The following is an 8917-nucleotide window of genomic DNA, read 5'->3' as shown; positions in this document are numbered from 1 at the left end:
GTTAGAAAAATTGTCAATTTAACTCTAATGTGATAGTAACACGCAGTGAATTTATCAAATAAAAACAAATTTTCCATATTTTCTAGCACAACATTAAACACTGTCAATTGAAGGTTGCTTTCAGATCTCCTTTTAAATTCTAAAATATGAAATAGATGATATCTATTTTCAATCATTAAATAATTTTAAAGTCTCATATGCTGTCTAACCAAATAGAAGTCATTTTTAACTAAATCTACTCTTTATTCATTTGTTTTTGCTGGTTTTTAAAATACATAAGTCACTGGAAAAGTGTGTATTTACATATGTGGCTCAGATGTCAAAAGAATATTGATGTCTTTGGTGCATATAAATGATTTAATTGTTTCTTATGTTGATTCCTGTTCATAATAAGGAAAAACAATAAAACGAAGCAAAAAATCTTCACATTTGCAAATAACAAAAGCTTCTTCTATTTAATCTATTGCAAGCCCTCTGCGGGGGGCTTTTTCTCACCCCATCTTCCTTGTCTGGAAGTGGTCCTGTGCCATGGAGAAAGTGGCACTGATCTACAGGGTGCTTTCCACTATCTCCTGTCAAGCTCCAGCTGAGGAGCAGTAATGGCGCCTGGTTTCTGAGATGAAGCAGCCTCCACTTCCTCTCTATAAGATGTGCAATAGTCTTAGGAAAGGCAGGGCTCAAATGTCAGCCCCAGAAACCACCCCCCACATCCCAGCTGACATGGTAGGATGTAAATACTTGCTGAGTCTCTCCACTTTGCCCCGTGCTTGGAGTATCTACCCTGTGGAAACTTGCTGTGCTGTCAGTGACAATGCCCTTTGCCTAGTCTGAGAACTACTAGGGAATCACTAGGAATTCCGCAGGGACTCATGCAGTTCTACTCCTCAGGTAAGTCATGAGCAATAAAGACAGACAATTTGTATTTACTTAGGCTTTACTTTCTGCCCAAACATAGTAAATTGCCATTTCTATTCTGTGGTGTCTACTACCTTATACGCACACTCTGCTTTCTGGTCTTTTTCTAAATTCTCAATACAACTCCAGCCACAAGCGTCTGCATTTAGCTTCCCTCTAATCTACTTGGTGCTAGACAACTGTCCTCCTCTGAGTGAGCTGATGGCTAAGCTTCTACTTATTTTCACCTAGTAAGAATGCCCCTACCACTTCCGGGAGAACATGGCGGACAGATAACAGCAACTACCGGAGGCTCTCTAAAAACTAGGCTCAGAAGCCAGGTATGGTGCGGACTAAAGAGACATAAGCAGGTGGAGTTATGCTCTGCTGACTCAGGAACGACCTCGGCTGAGAGAAACCAACTTGGAATGCAGTCCTGGTGCTAAAACGGGAACAGAAAAGTCTCGCTGCTGAGGCTGGACCCTGCGCCATTGGAAGCCGCGATTTGGGTTTCCCGCCGCCCGGCGGCTGGCTGCCTCTACATCAGCTCGGCAAGGAGAGAGACGCGCGGAAGCTCTGAGAACGGGAGTCTGCGAATGGAGTCGAAAACAGGACGGGCAGGGAGGCATGTTCTGACTTGTGGCGAGGTGAGTGACAGAAACTGACACTCCACCACAGTTTGACTCCAACGGACTTTCTGGGCCAGAGCAGTCCTGCGGGAGCAGGGCGCGCTGGCGACTCCAGCCACACATTCCCCTCTCGGGCGGGATTGGTGAAAAGTGCCTGGCCTACCTGACGCCGCTGCCGGCGGCCCCTTAGGCTGGCCCAAACCAGATCCCAGAGCCTGACGGAGGCCGGGAGGGGCGGGCCCCCGCGTAGGCTGCCTGGTGCACAGCGGTGAATGGGAACACCTAACCGGCGCAATTCGATCAGGCTGTGGCTGACAGGGAGAGAAGCTGGGCCTCTCATATAAGCTTGCATATATAAGGAACAGAGAATATGGGAAGAGGCAGCAACAAGAAAGGCTCCTCGGCCCCCAATTCTGAGAAACAGGCAATAGTAGACACCGCACCAATACACAAAAAGCACCATATAGAGAGCCTCATAGACCAATTCAGGAATGAAGTTATCAACGACCTGAAGCTAGAAGTATGCAAAATAGTTAGGGAAATGCTAAGCCCCACCCAAGAAAAAACAGATGGTGGAATGGAAGAACAGAAAAAGAGGGGAGAATTGTTTGATGGAGAAAACAGGGAAAGCATAGAATACGTGAAGCAGGTTCAAAGGGACTACCAAGAAACTAAGAAGTCTATCGAAGACTGGCATAACAGCTTGAAAGAAACTAAGGACAGACTATCTGAACTGGAGGGCAGAATTGTAATATGGGAGAATGAAATGAAAAACTTCTTAAAAATAACAAAGAAACAAACAGCAATAATACAAAGACAAGAAGATGATAAGAGGATCCATAACTTAAGGATTAAGAACATAAAAGAAGAAGTAGGGACACAAACAAATGAACTACAAAAGCTACTCACAGAAATAATCCAGGAGAATTTTCCTAATTTAGCAAAAGGTAAAGATACTCAGATGTATGAGGCATACAGGACCCCAGCTACCTACAACCCAAACAGAGCAACACCCAGGCATATAATAATAAAAATTCCAGAAATTCAATACAAGAACAGAATATTAAAAGCTGTCAGAGACAAGAAACAGACCACTTACAAGGGAGCACCCATCAGAATTACAGCAGATTTCTCTGCACAAACCATCAAATCACGAAGAGCGTGGGGGGAAATAATTCAAGCTTTGAAAGATAATAATCTCCAGCCAAGATTGAGATATCCTGCACAACTGTCCCTGGAAATTGATGGAAAAACAAGGTGCTTCCAGGATAAAGAGGAACTGGGGGAATTTGCCACCACCAATTCAACTCTACAGAGAGTATTGCAGGATATTCTAAAAAAAGAAAAATACAAAGAATCCAGAAATAGTGGAGGCCACAACTAATGGAGCAGAGAACAAAGTGAAGAAGACAAACTGACAGCTACTGACAGAATAAGAGCTCAACAGAAATGAGGCAGAGAAGATTGGATGATAGGAACAGCTATTTTGGAGAAAATGACATCTTAATAGGTAATACTGATTTAGTATCATCTTGTTTTGAAGTCTCATCTAGCTTTTGTCCTTCTGTCTCCAATGGTCTAAATAGGTTGTATCTTACTGAATTTTATTATGTACGACAGTATAAGCAAAAACCTTTTAAAGACAAGGAGATTATACAGAAACCATTATTCATTTTCTGTTAGTTGACTCTAAATACTCTGTAATGCTGTCATTCTCTTAAATGGTTTTACATTGTTTTGATATACTTAATGCTACAGTATACGAAGTTGTACTCAAGGATTTCAAGGAAAGAGACAATATGGTAACTACTTTTAGGTCAGGATTATCTGGTGGTGAAACACTGTTCTGCTTAAATGGTTATGTTTTGATCTGTGCTGTTTCGTTGTTATGCCCTCTTTTATCTCAATCTCCACTCCATTATTTACTGTTTTAATACTTTTTTTATTTTTATCCTTTTAATTAAAGAAAAAAAAAATAACAGGATATATTATAGTAACCCACTTTGACTTTCCATTACCTCGATTTAAAGCCCTGTATTACTCTCACCATCTGGTTTTTAACTGATGTTCCCCTATTCTGTTTTGCTGGATAGTATCAGGTTCGAAAATTTAGGCATCAGCTGTGAAGATAATGAGATTCATTATAATGCCCATTCTCGTTGACTTTTATCTACTTTTGAAGACCTACAATGTCTCCAATGGTTTGGTTTTGTCGGTTTTGTTCTTTACTGTTTTGTTCAATTGTATTATAACTAATGGTATAGGCAATTCTATTAGAGATAGCGGGAGGCATTATGGTAACCATTGTCGATCACCTTGTATTATGTTTTCACATTATCTATTATGTCCACCCTTTTGACTTGACCGATTCTGTTCTGTTATGTCACATTTGGTTTTACTCTCTTCCAAAAAAGTAATAAGAACCATGAGAACAATGAAACCCAAAATGTGTAATAGTCATTGTACAAAAGAGAGGAAAAGAAAGTGCTCTAAATTATATAACTGCATGTATGTTTAAGTGTATAAGATAGAATATGATATCACAGAGTTTTATTGGATCATTGAACAGAACTGTTTGCAGTATCATTGATGGAATGTCCACTTTACAAGCTTTAATTTTGTGACTTGAACAATTATTTCTAAGATGACAATATGTAATCCATTAACTAGTAATTTCCTACTGTTCATTTTTTTTCTGCAAATCTGTATAACTTGTACCCTTTCTCTGCTTTTTTTTCTTTTCTCCTTAAATAAAATTTAAAAAAAAAAAAAAAAAGAAAAAAAAAAAAAAAGAATGCCCCTACCAATATCTTTCTTTTTCTCTACACCATGTATGACTTACACATAATATCAAGGGTTGCTTGTGGTAAATGAGTCTTTTATTAGGAAAATTTCCTCCCCTTTGAGTGCTGGGATTTAGCCCTCTCATCTCACAACAGGCACAAGAAAATTCTTACACTAAAGAATGACCTCTTATTTAAAAGTAATAAGTGTTCTCACTTTCACGAGGGCAATCAAGTTCAAAACTTGTTTTTAGCGGCTGAAAAGAGAAAAACTCACTAATATGGACAAATATAAATACACAGGAAAACATTTTATCCTGTTAGAGTAACTAACATTTCCAAATGTTCAATAACTGTCAAACTTCCTAGGTCTTATAGTTGTTGATAGATGAGTTTGGTTAAGCTAGATAAACTAATTTAAGGCTCTTAAACTATTGAACTCAAAGGAAGCAATTTATCTTCCCTAACCAGAAATGACTGAATGTTCATAGTAATTGAAAGTTGAGAAGCTTCAATGGATTGTTGAATATAAATCATTAAGTTATGATGAATGGTTTTAGAAGATTATTATGAATATTAATTTATTTCATGGAGGCTTCCTAGTTAAACAATTTATGTTCAGCTGACTCTCTGTCACTCATGGGCTGGTTATATAACTTTGTTCTTATTTCCTCCTGGTGCCTAGGATGATTACTTGTTCAATAGCACCTTCACAAAAACATGGCTAGGGGAAATACATGGAGATGAAATTATAAAGTCAATCTCATCAATTTTTAGCAATTACTTAAATTCAGGAAGAGAGGTTAAATTGGGTTTAGTGGTTATTTAAATTATTCCTCCTAGCTACATTGTCTGTTATTGTGGATAATAGTAGCCTTACGTGGAAAACAAAAATAAAAACTTGAAAATGCACAAAGAACAACTGAAATGAGTAAATGATGAAGAAATGTATATTGGAAGAGTTTTAGTTCACACGTAACTGCTGAATACCTAGGGATTGAATGTCACGTCCAAACTCTGGCTTGGAGGAAACTAAGCCGTGATGCGGTGTGGACTTAGGAGAACCAGGGAGTCAGCTAAGCCCCCGTCTGTGAGCCAGCTGGAGAGTGGACAGGAAGGGACCTAAATCCTTGCTGTGAGGCAGCCTAAAGCTGGTAGTCTGAGCAACAATATGCAATATAGTAACTATTATAGATTGCCTACTGTCTTATCATTGTTTCATTTTATTATTATTTTATTCTCTTTTTTAAAAAACGATGGATCATGGGGATGCTTCCTTCATGAAGAGATGAGACCATTATCACGAAAGTGCCAGAGTTAGTCCTAATGAAAGTGATCCCAGTTTCATTGGCTCCCTATGTTTCTGTCCTCACTCTCTCACGTGCTCCCTTCTGATATGATGTCTTCCACCCAGCAACAAGAAGATACTCACCAGATGCTGGAGCTCTGATACTGAACCTCCTGGACTCCACAACAGTGAGAAATGAGTTCCTTCTCTTTCTTTCTATCTAACCTGTGAGAGTCTGTGATCACAGCATTAACCAGACTAAAACATGGTACCCCAGAAGCTGTGTCAGTAAAGAAACCAGACCCCAAAGATTCCCAGTCATATGGTATTTGTCTTTTGGAAAAAGAGTCAATGACAAAAGTATGAACACAAAGAAGATAATTATACAGTAATAACACAGTCTAAGGATACAACTTATAACAATAGATTTTTCTTCTTTTAACTTTTATTAGTACATATGTGTTGCACACAATGATTACACTCACTGTAGGGAATTGATACATGTACATGACACATTTCAATTGTTTTCTCCCCATTCCTCCACTCCTTCCTTTTTTCTAACTTTATAAGACCCTATAAAGTTAATTATCATATATACAGACTGAAAACAATACTACTAGCCAAAGAATATATAAACATGTGAGGCAATTGTACTAAGCCAAGATAGAGTTTTAGATATATTGTCTGCCCTGGATTACAATACCTTCCTCCCTTTTTTACCTATTATCCATATTTTATTTTGTAGCATATATATATATATATATATTACAATATATATAGTAATATATGTATTATTACATATATATGTTGAGTTTTTCATATAAGAGAAACCATGTAATAGCTAAGCTTGTGTGTCTGTTACTTAATATAATGGTCTCAAAGGGCATCCATTTCCTACAAAAAACTCATTTATCCTTCTTTTTGGCAGAGTAGAACTCTATCTATTCATCTCTTAATAGATATATAGGCTGTTTCCAAGATTTAGCTATTATGAATTGTGCTTAGCCCTTTTGTATTTAACCCTTTTGGGAAGATGCCTAAAAGGTGAATAGCTGGGTCAAATAGATTTTTTATTTTTACTTTTTTGAGGAATTTCCATAGTGGTTGTATCAGTTTACAGTCCTACCAACAATGGAGGAGGGTTCCTTTCTGCCTCCAGACTCGCTAGTGTTTGTCATAGTTGAGTTCTTTATAGTAGTCATTCTTTCTGGGGTGACATGGAATCTCAGCATTGCTTTAATTTGTGACTCTTGAATGATCAGTGATATTGAACATTCTTTTCATAAATTCATTTGCCGTTCCTTCTTTTACCAAGAATGGGTGTCAGAGAAGTGTGTATTGATTTCAGTTGCCACTTTTGAAATGGATCTTTAAATTTGAGGGGTTTGATTCTTTTTAAATTCTTTGTATATTTTTGATACCAGTTGTTTGAAGAACAGCTGACAAAAATTTTGCCAGTCTGTGGGGTGACCCTTTACTCTGTGATTTCTTTTATCGTGCAGAAGGTTTTTTTTTTTTTTAACAAGATGAGATCTCAGTTGTTGATTTTTTGTAATATTTCCTATGCAATTGGAGTTTTGCTCAGAAAACATTTGTCTATACCTGTGTCTTCAACAGTTTTACCTATAATATTTTTGATGAGATTCAGTGTTTCTGTTCTAATATTTAAATCCTTGATCCACTTTGATTTCAGTTTAGTGCTTGGTGAGAGACATGGTTCCTGTTTTATGTTTATGTGATATAATTTCAAGTCAGGGATTGTAATGAATCCTGCTTTGCCTTTTGTTGCCCTGAATTGCTTTTGCTATTCTAGGTTTCTTCTGGTTCCAAATGAATTTTAGGAATGTTTTCTCTAGTTCTGTGATGCATGTTAATGATATTTTGTGTTCTGGATTACATTAAATCTGTGTAATGCTTTTGGATGTATGACCATTTACACTATGTTTGTTCTTCCTATCCATGAGCAAGGAATGTCTTACCATTGTCTGATACTCTTTTCAATCTCCTTTTCCAGAATACTGTAATTATCAATGTATAGATCTTTTGCTTCTTTTGTTAGATTGGTTTCTAAGTATTTTCTTTTTTTGGATATTATTGTGAAGGGTGTGGTTATTCTGATTTCTCTATTAATGATATTGTATGTTTACAGGAAGACTATTGATTTTTGAGTGTTGACTTTGTATCCAGATATGGTGCTGAATTTGCTTATTAAATCTAGAAGTCTTTTGTTGGGGTTTTGGGAGTCTTCATGTAGAGTATCATGTCATCTGCAAATAGTGATAGTTTAACTTCTTCTTTTCAACTTTCCCAGTTTAATTAAGAGTGATATGTTGGTATCTGTTTGGCTCAATCTCCAGTTCTGGGATTATTACAGCAGAGATTCCCAGTATTGCTACAGAAAGAATGAGGGAGTGAGCAAAGAATTATCTGTGATTGGTCTCCAGGTTTGGAAGATGGGATTAATTTTCTGTGGCTGGAGTTCTCCCTAGCTTTTTAGAAAGAGAAAAAAAAGAAAACAGAAATAAAAAGACAACAAGAAGAGCTGGAGAGAGAGAGAGATACATAGAGAGAGACAGAGACAGAGAGACAGAGACAGAGAGAGAGAGAGAGAGAGAGAGAGAGAGAGAAACAGAGACAGAGAGACAGAGAGACAGAGAAACAGGAATAGCCCCACCCACCTGCTGCTTTTCTATGTGTCTTTGTCCCCAAGCACAGTGCTGCTTCACCTGATGTTCCACCTCTTGGTTCATATTGTTATTGTTTCTTTGCACTTTCCATGCCACTAGTCTCTCCTGTCCATTGTGTGCATCCTATTTGGGACCTTACTGTGTCACTGGCCTTTCCTCTGATGCTTGGTGTCTTGAGTTATTCACCTCAGTTGTGGCATCAGAGAGGGGAAGGGTTTTTCTGCACTCCTGGCACCTTTTTCCTGAATTGCAGTGCAGATGGCAATGGGAGGGGCCACCCTCCGTGCCATGTACCTTGGTCATGGCAGCAGAGATCTGGTTTTTATTGTTTGTTTGGTTCAGTTGTTTGTTTTTGCCAGCACCATGCTGTTTTTATCACAGTAGTTCTAGTAGTACAATTTCAAATCAGGGATTGTGATGTCCTCTACTCTGGCCTGAAATTGCTTTTTCTGTTCTAGGTCTCTTCTGATTCCAAACTAATTTAAATAATATTTTTTCTAGTTCTGTGAGGTATGTTATTCATATTTTGATTGGGTAATTAATCAAAGTATGGAAATACTTTTTACTATGTTACTTCTACCCAAGAGCAAGGAATATCTTTCCATTTTCTGGTATCCTTTTTCATCTCCTTTTTCA

Source organism: Cavia porcellus, unplaced genomic scaffold (genome assembly GCF_034190915.1).
Source record: "Cavia porcellus strain 051 isolate PalLab524CR breed Dunkin Hartley unplaced genomic scaffold, mCavPor4.1 scaffold_24, whole genome shotgun sequence".
NCBI classification, from domain to species: domain Eukaryota; kingdom Metazoa; phylum Chordata; class Mammalia; order Rodentia; family Caviidae; genus Cavia; species Cavia porcellus.
The sequence above is the reverse complement of the archived record's forward strand: the minus strand, read 5'-3'. Positions refer to the sequence as shown.